The sequence below is a fragment of the Priapulus caudatus genome, unplaced genomic scaffold (genome assembly GCF_000485595.1).
Source record: "Priapulus caudatus unplaced genomic scaffold, Priapulus_caudatus-5.0.1 Scaffold516, whole genome shotgun sequence".
Classification (NCBI taxonomy): Eukaryota; Metazoa; Priapulida; class Priapulimorpha; order Priapulimorphida; family Priapulidae; genus Priapulus; species Priapulus caudatus.
Genome location: NW_014577577.1, coordinates 17,950 through 31,268, shown reverse-complemented (window position 1 = coordinate 31,268; position 13,319 = coordinate 17,950).

Below are 13,319 nucleotides of genomic sequence, written 5' to 3'. Positions count from 1 at the left end.
CACACACACACACACACACACACACACACACACACACACACACACACACACACACACATACACACGCGCGCGCGCAGTGTACACACCCACCCGTATCCTTTTATCGTGTATGGACTATGGATCCAACCATCAGCTAACCTGTACGCGGAGAACCGATAAGATAGCATACACTACACCCTGTTCAGCGCAACAAATGTGTTTCTCATGTTTTTAACTTCAGGGTGACCGCTCCTGCCCAAAAAGTCGCGACAGCGTCAAATGCTATCAGCTGATCAGTTTCTTGTACGCGTAATGGATTGCCGCCGAGATTACAACTCGTGCGATTCCAAATCAGTTAATCTAATCGGGTTTTCGTGTTCACTCCGTAGAATTGACAGTCATCTGACCTGCCCGACGTAGCCTGACCCAACCCAGATCCGATATCAATTATGGAATGATCCGGCGTGAATGGAGAAGTTTTATACACCTTATATTACCTATATTTATTTTATTATATGATTTTTTATTTATTATGCTTATTATAATAGTAATAATAACGCTTTAATATTTTATATACCTTAGATATATGTATTTTTGGGGGAATTTTTATTTATTATACTTATTATCCTAGTAATATTAACGCAGTTTTAAGCAAATTAATCGAATACGCTTTTTTATGTTAAATGTACTGCGACCAAGGAGTAACGTAATACTAATTATTACCCATTTCATTCATAAACGTGAGCTGGCTTTTGTACACAGTAGGCCCTACACAGTAGACAATTATATGCTGGAATTTCGCTACCTGTCACTCTACAAAACACAAAGTATATAAGATACAATGTAACATCTATTTGTAGCTAATTACTTATATCAGGAGTGAACGAAACAAAATATTTTGTATTTTCTATTACTATTATTATTTATCTACTATTACCACACTTATATTGTTTTATTCACCCCTAATAGTATACCAATATGTATGATGCTTACTTGTTTATGGCTGGATGATGGTCGCGCTTCCGATCTAACGCGCCGCGGGTAAACTGTCCTGATTTTTTCAGAAATCAAACGCCCTGTTGGTTTTTTCGAGGGTAGGAACCAGTGGGCCACACCTGTGTTAGACGTGGACAGCAGAAGTGGCGTGGTGGCGTAAGGTCATATATGAACAAGTCGCCGTTTACCTGCTCGAGTTTTCTCCCACGGCGAGAGCCATCCAATCACGATAGCCGGCCACGCCCACCGGCAACAGGCCAGGCGCGTGATTCGTCCTATTGATATCACGTGGTCGGTCACGCGGATTCTGTCTTAATCCGTGAAGATCTACACGCAGCGTGACGCGTAGCTTCACGCTTCACGCTTCACGCTCAAACACGCTAACGTGGTTGAAAGCACGGACGCATGAGTAACATAACGACCTAAATAAACACGCAAACTGTCCTTTTTCGTCCTGGCTATTTGTATGTGTGCGTGTTTTTGTGTCAGTCGTATGCAGAAAATGTCGTCTCGGTGCAACACGCTGTGACATGTGACGTCACCATTATTCTTTGCTACGCACAATTCACGTGATATCATCACGCGAACCATAGCGCACGATTTGTATAGAAATCTCGAATATAGAATAGAATCTATAGAATTGTATTAGGTAATGCTCGCCATATTGCCTGTGTATTCTTCATAAATGCATCCCGCAAACACGTACGCACCTACTCACGCACGGACACGATGTATTTGTCATAATACCAGCAGGATTTTAATATTAATTTAGTATTTTTATATTAATACTCATCCTCGGCAAGAATCTTCCGGCAATTTTTCAGCTGTCTCTCTCTCTCTCGCTATATCTCTCACGCGCTTTCTCTCTCTCTCTCTCCCTCCCCCTCTCTGCTCTCCTCCCTTTGCCTGTCTCTCCTTTGCGCGACTCTCTCTCTCTCTCTCGTCATCTCTCGTCTCTCTCTCTCCTCTCTCTCTCTCTTCTCTCTCATCTCTCTCTTCTCCTGTATGTGTGTGTGTGTGTGCGTTGCGTGCGTGCGTGCGTGCGGTGCGTGCGTGCGTGACGTGCTGCGTGCGCTGGTGTGTGTGTGTGTGCGGCAGCGTGTATGTGTGCGCGTGTGTGTGTCGCGCTGTGTGTGTGCGGCGTGCGTGCGGTGCGTGCGTGTGTGTGCGCTGCGTGCGTGCGATGCCGTTGTGTGTGTGTGTGTGCGTGGCGTATGTGGTGTGCTGTGTGTGTGTATAGTATGTCGTGTGTGTGTGTGGTGTGTGTGTGTGTGTGTGTGATGTATGTGTGTATTGTGGCACCTCTATAGCTTATATCTATCGTCAATCTCCCCCTAATCGAACGCGCGCGCGTTGATACTGTGTGTGTATCTTGTTCTTTCTTAGTCGCTCTCACACGCGCGCTCTCTCTCTCTCTCTCTCTCTCTCTCTTTCTCTTTCTCTCTCTCTCTCTCTCTCTCTCTCGTACTTTCTCTGTGTGTGTGTGTTTCTGTCTCTCTCTCTCCCTCCCCCTCTCTCCCTCTGTGTTATAGAACACGCTCACGCGTGCGTTTATGCGTGCCGTCTGCCGTCTTCACTTATATCTAGTTTCTTCTAAAACGCAGTTATTGTAAAGGCTCATCGTTATCACGCATCTTTCATTTGATCTACCCGCATCTACGCTTGCATCCCCGCTCGCAGTTGTTTGCATCTAGGGCTATGCATTATTTATGTACGCAACTACGCGCCTCTTTCTAGACGCCTGCCTCTTTCACCATTTTGTTATTCGTACATATTTATTTTATTTTTATTTTATTTTTTTTTATTTTTTTTTTATTTATATTTCATATCATATTTATTATTCATACGAAACTACTTGCGTAGACTTTCTAAGCGTCTGACTTTTACCATTTATCGATATTTATAAATGCTGCGATGTGTTGGCTTCCCTAGCGTATGCTCTCTCGATGCATAGTCCAGGATCTCGCTGTCTCCTCAAGTGATGCGTAAATAAATGCACACAAAAACACTGCGTTAATATATGTCTATTTTTTAAGAGAACGTGTACTCAAATTGGTTTATTTATAACCTGTTAACAGTTCACGATACACACACATATATATATATCAACTTTCGCGCATATATAATGAAGTAGCCCATGCAAGATATGGTATCTCGTGATATATGGCCGAATACGAAATTAGTTTGATGTTTCCGTCCCTAGCACGTCCACAGCAGAGCTTAGTAAACCACGAAAATATGTCTTATGACAAATCTTTCCTTCGCCGAAGCACATAGTTAACGTAAAATATATTCAATTAACAATTAAACAAATATAAGTTGAGGACAGAGTTATATACGTTATCACTCAATATATATGCATTCACACACCGTGATCTCTTAGGACAGTTAGCGTAGAAGGTGGCGCCACCACACGGAAATACTATAAGACAGGTTAACAGAGAAGTTGGCGCCAGAACATGGAGCCACTAAGGCAAGTTAGCGTAAAAGGTGGCGCCACCAGACGGAGCCACTATAAGACATGTTCATATAGAAAGTGGCGCCACCACACGGAGCCACTATGGTAGGTTAGCGTAGAAGGTAGTGTCGTCACTCTCACAGCTGCTGCGTGAGAGCTGCGGCACTATCTTGGGACGAATCGGTTTCGGTCTCACGACCGCATCGCCGAACGTTCCCGCCTGCCGGAAGTCGCGCACACCCGCGTGACACTCTTCCGGCTGAAAGACAACCGGTATGCTGTCGGCCGGCAGACTGATAGAGGGAATGCGCATGCGCCGCGGCGACACCGTCGCCAGCATCTGACTGTGTGTCAAGCTGATGTCCATCGCGTCGCGTGCGATCTGGAACAGTGACGGGGAGCTGGGGCGGGCCGAGCTAGCGCGTCTGTACGTGTGCGGGGAGCCGGCCCCGCCTGCCACACTGCTGCTCAGATTCGCATTGCTGTTGTTCATGTTTAGTCGGCGCAGGTTCGGCGACGACGCACGCGATCGCATCGACATCGTCGGCGGCGGCGATTTCGGTCGGCCGAGACCGGCTTTCGTGAGCACGGGCGAACTCGCTCGACACGCCGTCGCCGGACTCAGGAACGACGGCGAGCACGGTCGGCTGACGGACGTGCCGCAGTGCGACGACGGTCGACGAGCGACCGTCGGCTGGCCGACCGCCGAGTGGTAGCTGCGATTGGAGACGACGTCGTCGCCCGGTACGGACATGTCGCGCCGGATGCTGAGCGACGAGGTGGCGTCGTGCGGCTTCCGGTTGTGGATGCGAGGCTCGAGCACGCGAATCGTGCCCCACTTGTGAATGAACATGGCGACGCTGAACACCCAGAGAATGAAGACGAGCGACAGAGCGACGATCTCCTGCGTGCGGATGGCGATGCGGAATTTGTCGCGGTCTGAAAAGTAAAAAAAAGAAGGGTCGTCACGTGAAAATATGCGCGTGAGCGCGTTATGTGTGTGTGGGGCGACGAGAAAAAAACTGCTCAAACTACAACCAACCTTAGGCTTTGACAAGAAAATATGCGCGTGGTGTCCGTGCGACGACGACCGGGTAAAAACGTCGGCGCGTGAAAAACTGCGCGTGGTGTGCGACGACGACCGGGAAAAAACGTCGGCGCGTGAAAAACTGCGCGTGGTGTGCGACGACGACAGGGGGAAAAACGTCGGCGCGTGAAAAACTGCGCGTGGTGTGCGACGACGACAGGGGGAAAAACGTAGGCGCGTGAAAAGGATGCGTGAGAGAGAGAGTGACGTGCGACGACGACAGTTGAAATGTAGTTGACGAAATTTCGCGCTAATTTTTAATATAAAAGCACGCTCCCACTGTGCACGCAAATACACGCGGGCGTGCGCAGGTCTGCACGCACGCACGGACGCATACGAGCGCACACGCACGTATACAAACAAGCTACACGCATGCGTGGAATGCAATTTTCCGCGCGTACGGTCAAAAACCATTATATTTTTTACGAGTAATAATTGAACGCAAATAACAAAACGATTTCACAAAATGAATTATAGATGAAACAGAGTAAATGCGTAAATGGGTGCCAGGGTAAATACACGTAATAAGTGCACGCCAACCGATTGAACATAATACGTTGTCAAACAACCATAGGCTTCGACTATATTGATCGTAGCGTCTCATGTCGAGGAGTTTAGCATTTATAAACATTGAACATGTAAGACCCGCTGACTAAGCGTAGATTATTTCAAAATCATTTGGCTAAGATTGGCTCTACAAATTCATATTTTGTACGTATTTTCCATTTTATTCCCTGCTATACTCGTTAACTGCATCGGTGAATGCATTTCGGCAATTTTAACGTTCGTATCGAATCGCATAAACAAATATTAGTGATGAGATTTATTGTATAAGTGCAGCGAAGTACAGTCCCACAAATACAATTTTCAAACATGCTGCGCTGTACTGCGAGAAACTACAGAAACACGCGAAAAGCACGATCGACGTTCTATTTCTATTGTTCTCGTTTCCTATTGTCTTCTGATCGCGTTCGTAAAGCATTCATTACTTTACTAATGAAGTCAAATCTGTTGGGATGACGATTTTATTTCTGGTCGCCAGAGCTGATTATGTCGCGCAGTGTCATCTTCGAATGCGACGATCTCTTATCGCCAGCAGCCGACGAGGACAAGCGACAGCAAACCCCTGCTATAAACTACAGCGATGCATCGCGCACGGGCATTTCAAAGATACCCGAGAGCGTGCTCGCCACTAAAGCGTTGCAGGCTCTCTACCTGGAGGGAAACCGCCTCGCGACTCTCCCCGTTGATTTCTTCGAGCTGCTGCCGTCGCTCGAATGGCTAGATCTGCGGAACAACGCGCTTCTGTCTCTGCCGAGCGGCATCGGCTGTCACCAGCTTCTACGCAATCTACTGCTCGGCGGAAATCGCCTCTGTACGCTGCCGCAGTCGCTCGGTCTACTGCGCTCTCTAACCGGACTCAACCTCGCCGGAAATCCGCTCGAATTTCCGCCGCAGCACATCATCAACCAGGGCGTCGGCGTCATCCTCGCGTATCTGCGAAACAGCGACGGCACGGAGACGTCGCCCGACGTTGCGACGTCGGCCGTGTCGCTCGCTTACGTCGACGCTAACTCGGTGGCGGCCGGCGGAAAGACGCAGGCGAGGCGACACGCGAGGGCGCTCGTGTCGCTCTACCAGCATCACCAGCCGACGTCGTACGACGTGTTGGAGCGACGTCTCTACAACTTACGACTCGGCAGCCAACACAGCCACAGCGACGTGCAGCAGCAGCTGCAGCCGACGTCGTCGGCGGCACTCGCCTACGGCTCTCACATAGTCGGTCGGCTGGCAGCGCGACCTCTAGCGCACCACGTCAATCTCAACTCGGCGCTCTCCGACGTGCTCCCGCTCACGCGAGCGGCAAGTCCGCCAGGTGGCGCAACGGAGCTGCAGCCGTCGCGGTCGGCAGCGCTCATGCATCACCGTAGCTTCGTCGAGCGGACGCGCTACAATCTCGACAAACTACGCGAGACGACGACGGCGACGATGACGACGGCGAGGACGGTGCCGAGAATCGTCAACATCTACTCGGCGTCGCGCGGCGTGCCGGAACTGCAGTCGCTCGTCGCCGTCGTCGCGCAGACGAGCGACAGCCGACGACGTGACAAGATCGAGGAGCTGCAGCAGCGGAAACTCGCCATGCGCCGCCAGAGCGCGCGTCGAGAGACGCTGCGGCGCATGCGCAGCGTCCGCTGTACCGTGCCGCCACCTGTCGCCCAGCGCGCGAACTCCCCCGTCGCCGGCTACGGCAGCGCGACATCGGTGCAAGCGGGGACGTCGCCGACGCCGCGAGGCATGGAGGAGACGCTACGCGAACACGCGATGAAGCGACGTCGCCGACGACACAAGCCGCCGACGATGTCACGCACTCACGTGCCGTCGCCATATGTCGCCACCAGCGAGCGGGCGGAGAAGCGCGACTCTTCCTACGGCTACATAGCGCTGACGACGACGACGCGCAACGAGGCGACGTCGCGCGAGAAAATGCCGGAAACGAGCGTGCTGCCGTATTATTTCGGAAATAAGCAATAAAATACTTAGTCGTCACGTGACGCACGAGTATGCGCGAGATTGTTGTTCTTTGTTCGCTTCTTGTTTATAAACATCTGAACCAAATCAGCTGATAAAATTGGCTTCACCTCCACAGACAAAATATTTATCAATGAGAGTCTAACAGAAACCAGAAGACGACTATTCTCGAAGTGCCTGTCACTAAAAAAAAAGAAGGTTACAGGTTCCTCTGGACCAGAAATGGCCAGATCTTGACCAGAAAACTGAAGCATCTGAAATAATTCAAATTAATAACGATCAAGATCTTACCAAAATGCTATAGGATAGCCCAGCCAAAGCGGCTCAGTATCTGAATAAACCTGATATTTATCTTGATTATGATTAATTATCCATGTGCACACTGTAACAATCCATGTAAAGGTAATCAACAAGCCATCTTTTGCGACATCTGCCGTAAATGGTGTCACCTCAAATGCACATCTCTTAATCAGAAATACTTTGAGACACTCGCATTATCTGACATACCATACTACTGCACAAACTGCATCAACAACACCCTCCCGTTCCAATCATATGATATTGATAAAATCTCAGAATTCTTTCAATCGAACATAAACATCACTACACTTCTAGACCTACCCTTCCTATGCGACTCAGCTACCCTATCAACCTTTAAAAACGACGACCATGATCCTGATAAATTTCACCCTGTACACGATAGTAAATACAATACCATAACAGAACTTAAAAACAACCCAAATCTTACCAAATTTAAACAGACAAGGATTTACTAATGGTACATTTTAATACCAACAGTATATTGTATAAACAAACATTTTCCTTTGATGACTGATCTTGACTTTAAAATTACTCACGCGTTCACCGGGCTTTAGACAACGCTTTCTATACGTCGAGAACAGATTCATAATAATAATAATAAGAAGAAGAAGAAGAAGAAGAAGAAGAAGAAGAAGAAGAAGAAGAAGAGGAAGAAGAAGAAGAATCCGCCGGCTGATGCCGTGATCCACTTTGGAAATAATAATAATAATTACAATAATATTAACCTAGGTGTGAAGAAATTACAGTGTGTGTATATATATAATATATAAATAATCAATTATTAGCTGGCTGCGAGGTAACATTTTCGAGGCTCGATGCAATATTTTGCTCATCTTATTTTCAGCGGACTCAAATTATAGCATACTTTTCTCTCATTTCCTGGTCACGGCTATTGGCAACAACGCTGCCGACGCACCCCTGTCGTTAAAATAACTGACACATCACGCCACCTACCGACTTTCAGCGTCTGAAATCTCGTGACGTCACTCTCGGGGCCGGCGACGTCATCGCTGTAGGCGACGAGGAACACTTCGTAGTCGGTTTTCGGCACCAGGTTAACCAGCCTCGTCTCTGTCAGGTTGGAGCTGACCTCCTTCAGGATCCTGTAGCTAGCTCCCACAGGTCGGTACGTGATCTCTACCCTCGTGGCGTTCTGAAGGTCACCGGCCGACCACCGCAGTATCACCCACGTGTCGGACACGTGCGCGAGTCTGACGTCATCGGGCGTCGATGGTCGCGCGCAGTCTGAAACACGAGCGCGAAAAAAGTAGAATTAGAATTAAATTAAAAGTAAATTAAAAGTAAAATTAGGTGAGATAAAAAAAAGTTGGTCTTTTATCTTCCCAGATCAGCAGAAATTACAAACAAATTCGTTGAAGATTTTCGGATCACGCAAAAATAATGCGCTCTAGAAAAGAAGTGGAAGCGTAATAGGATCTCAACACTATCCAATTACACGAACTCGTCTTACGCGTTGACATTCCAGGATGTAGTGACGATTTTGACATTCTCGTGTGACGCAAACCACGTGATTATAACTGGCGTTAATTAAGTTAGTGGGTTTTAATTAGTTCCATGCAGTTTCATGTTTTTCGTGTTTTTCCTCTCGTGAAGTTTGAAGTCTTCCCCCATTTTTACGTGTACATTTGCGCTGTCAGATGCAAACCTATGAAGTTAGCCGGCTAGTTATTGATATTATCATCCAACGAATATTAGAACGAGTAATTTTATGACGAGTAGTGATGTTGATTAAGTAAAGATTATTCTATGGACGTGATTTATCTAATACGATCTGTAAGACATACATAGGGTCGTAGGAGCTACATAGGGTCGTAGGAGCTACATAGGGTCGTAGGAGCTACATAGGGTCGTAGGAGCTACATAGGGTCGTAGGAGCTACATAGGGTCGTAGCAGCTACATAGGGTCGTAAGAGCTACATAGGGTCGTAGGAGCTACATAGGGTCGTAGGAGCTACATAGGGTATAGTAGGAGTCGGGCAGGGACAAAATGCACGGGAGTGGTCCCTATGCCGCGTGTGTCTTTCGTGTATCGCGCTGGTTAGACTGTTTATATTTCATTTTATACTTTTTCACTTGCGAGAAAGCGTCATGCTGCTGAAGGTGCAATTCAAACAGTGCAGTGCCCGCACAGGGATGCAATTTACAACAAAAATAAGAGCAATCCATGAAATATGTGTAAACAAAATATAACCACAGATAAGGTAAATAAACGATTTCAGTTTTTATTTGTTCAACGAAAATTGCGTTGAAAATTTATAGCCTAGCTTCGCGCAAACTACAAAATCCTTTACAAGCGACTAAATATGACGCTGTCGTTCGATATTACTAGGATCTAACAAAATATAAACCAGGAAATGATAGATATCGTTATTACCGCTCCTTATGATTGAATCGTCGTAATATGCTTTCCTTTTGCCGCTCTTGGTTTGTGTAATCAAACAGTTGCGTTTCGCACATTCGCTACACCGACGTCCCGAACTGTAGAACCATTAGAGGCAAGAGACAAGAGGCACGGCAACAGAAAAGGAGACACGAGAGCTAACGGTGGATATATACACTGGCGATAGATAAGAAGGCAACGGCAAAACTACCCGCGTAATGTTGCAGGCAATTTGCATAGTAAACATCCACTATATATGCATGGCAACGCGAGGTCATAGAAAGGGCTCGTGAGTTTATAATCCTAAATTATCACAAAACCACCAGGCGTCTATTCTTTTCCTCTTTTGTGGCACTAAAATTCTATCAGGATAAAATATAACACTTAGGCCTACTAATACTGAATAATAATACTTAAATACTTAATCTTTACTAGGAAAGTAAAATTCTACTCTGGTTTCTTTAACTCCATGCGACTTTTTCTGCAATAAAATTTGCGAGCTGGGATTATATTATTATAAAAACATTTATTATAAAAAGTATTATATCAACACGGAGGTCCATGTTTTATCGGGCTTCGAATAAACCGGACACATACAATAAGTCATTGAAAAACAATTCTTATGCGCGTTTGTTATGTGTTCACCGCTTAATCGGTACATGGTTTCCGACCTGTCCCGATAAAGCGGGGGCCGCTGCAACACCACCATTGCATGCTTGCACAGACCGTGCGTATTTTCTCAATGTTTAACGACCAGTAGAAAGAAAAAAGCAACCGCGCACAGTGCCTACACTACGCGCGCAGGCATGAAATGCCCCTAATTTAAGCGATTCGGTTATCTATGAATGATCTATAAAATCTAATTAGATCTAAATGCTTTTTAAGGGATGAAAAACGTTCTTATTATACAGAGGCATGTCTTGGCATCGTTGACACCGACCTCGCCCGCCACGCGCCAACACTACGACGTGTGACGGCAGCAATGCCTGAGCAATCCAGTTACGTCAATCCCTAATGTGTTTTTATCGGGCGGCGATAGCGAGCGTAAACTATCGCGCTATGAGCCGCTGCGTAATCCGCCTCCTCGTAAAAGCTTTATTCGATACATCACGACCCCTCCCCCCCCTCTGTCCCATATATCCCTAACTCTTTACGCCCCATATAACCCCACTTTCCTACGCTTCTATATTCTATTTATTTCTATATATTTCTTCTACTTCCCTACGCTCCCATATTTTCCACCCACCTCTGTGCCATCCATATATCCCCACATCCCTAAGCTTAAATATCTCCCCACTTCCCTACGCTCTATATCTCTCCCACCCCTTCTGTCCCATATACCCCCTCCCACACATCCATACGCTTTTATTTCTTACCCAATCCCCTACGCTACTATATAATTTATATCACTCACCTTCCTACGCTACTATATCTGTCCCACATCCCTACGCTGCTAGTTTTCTCCATGCTCCCTACGCCCCACATCTCTTCCATTTCTCTACGCTCCCATATCTCCCCTACCTCTCTAGGCTCCTATGATACCCCTTCGCTATGCACTATCCCGGGTTGCTTCCCTCCTCCCTACGCAATCCCCGGCATCCTCGTGTATATCTCCCTCCTCGCCCAACCTCCTAAGAACTCGCTTATATCTCTCCCACTTCCCCGTTGAGAACCCACGTATATCACTTTACCTCTCCCAACCACTAAGAAAGCGGTTATTATAAGCTATTCCCGCTAATAAGGTGCACTCCCTCACCACTCTCGTTGTGCGTGCATGGCTAGCGGTGATTTTCTCTCACAACGGTAAAGGGCTTCCGTACGCAGCATGCACTTGCAGGCCCGATTCAGCATGACGCAAAAAAATACCAAAACTGGAAACGGTTTTGGCGCAAACAAAACATGCACGTTATTCGTGCTAAATAACCATAGAGTCACGGTTCAAGCTCCGCTCGAAACTTTTGCGAGCTAAACGATGCGCATTTCGCAGCAAGTAATCGGATCACGTTCCACACTCAAACACAGCGCGCCGTTCGCCATGGACACGCGCACACACGACAGAATGGCACAATTTCTTGACAAGGCATCTATGTCTACGTGTATCATAGAGATTAGTGCACTCTACTGTCGAATAATACCGGAAAGAAATTACCACAAACGCCTTTTTCTGAGACGAAGTAGCGCAATATCAGTGAAAATTGGCGGAAGGCTACTGTTCCGTGTCTCATAGAGCAGTGCTTTTTTAAACTGGTTAATGGTTCACCAAAGGATGAATTAAATTATTTTGGGGTGAATGAAAATGGATGAAAAACATGGGAAAGTTTAGTCTCGGCCTGAATGAAATTTTGTGATAAAGACTCGAGAGTGAAGGACATTGAAATAGTTTAGGAAGCACTGTCCCATAGAGCGAGTTAGACGGGGTGTGCGTGTATTGATCTGTGTGCGAGCAAACGTGTGAGGATGCGTCAGGATGAGCCAAGCTGGCTCGGGTATCATCGGGTATCATCGTGCATCATCGTGTATCATCGGCTATCATCTTGTATCATCGTGCATCATAGTGCATCATCGTGCATCATTGTGCATCATCGTGCATCATTGTGCATCATCGGGTATCATCGTGCATCATCGTGTATCATCAGGTATCATCGTGTATTATCGGCTATCATCGTGCATCATCGTGTATCATCAAGTATCATCGTGTATTATCGGCTATCATCGGGTATCATCGTGCATCATCGTGTATCATCAGGTATCATCGTGTATTATCGGCTATCATCGTGCATCATCGTGCATCATCGTGTATTATCAGGTATCATCGTGTATTATCGTGCATCATCGTGCATCATCGTGTATTATCAGGTATCATCGTGTATTATCGGCTATCATCGTGCATCATCGTGTATTATCAGGTGTCATCGTGTATCATCGGGTATCATCATCGTGCATCATCGTGCATCATCGTGTATTATCAGGTGTCATCGTGTCCTGCCTGCCTGCCTGCCTGCCTGCCCGCCTGCCTGCTTGCCTGCCTGCCGGCCTACATGATGCACGATGATGCACGATGATGATACCCGATGATCCTACATGCCTGCCTGACTGCCTGCCTGTCTGTCTGCCTACATGCCTGCCTGCAGACAGGCAGGCAAGCAGGCAGGCTGGCGGGCAGGCATGCAGGCAAGCAGACAAGCAGGCAGGCTGGCAGGCACACAAGTAGGCACGCAGGCAGGCAAGTAGGCATGTATGTAGGCAGGCATGTAGGCATGCAAGCAGGCAAGAAAGCAGGTAGGCAATCAGGCAGGCATGTAGGCAGGCACGCAGGCAAGCAAGCAAGTAAGCAGGCAGGCTAGCAGGCAGGCAGGCAGTAAGGCAGGCATGTAGGCAGGCTCGCAGGCAGACACGGGAGCAGGTAAGCAGGCAGTCAAGTGAGCAGGCAGGCGAGTAGGCAGGCATGCAGACAGACAGGCAGGCAGGCAGGCTGCCTCGAAAATTATTCATTCCACGCACAGTATTTGTAAACAACATTGTGACGTATATCTGCCAGAGTCATC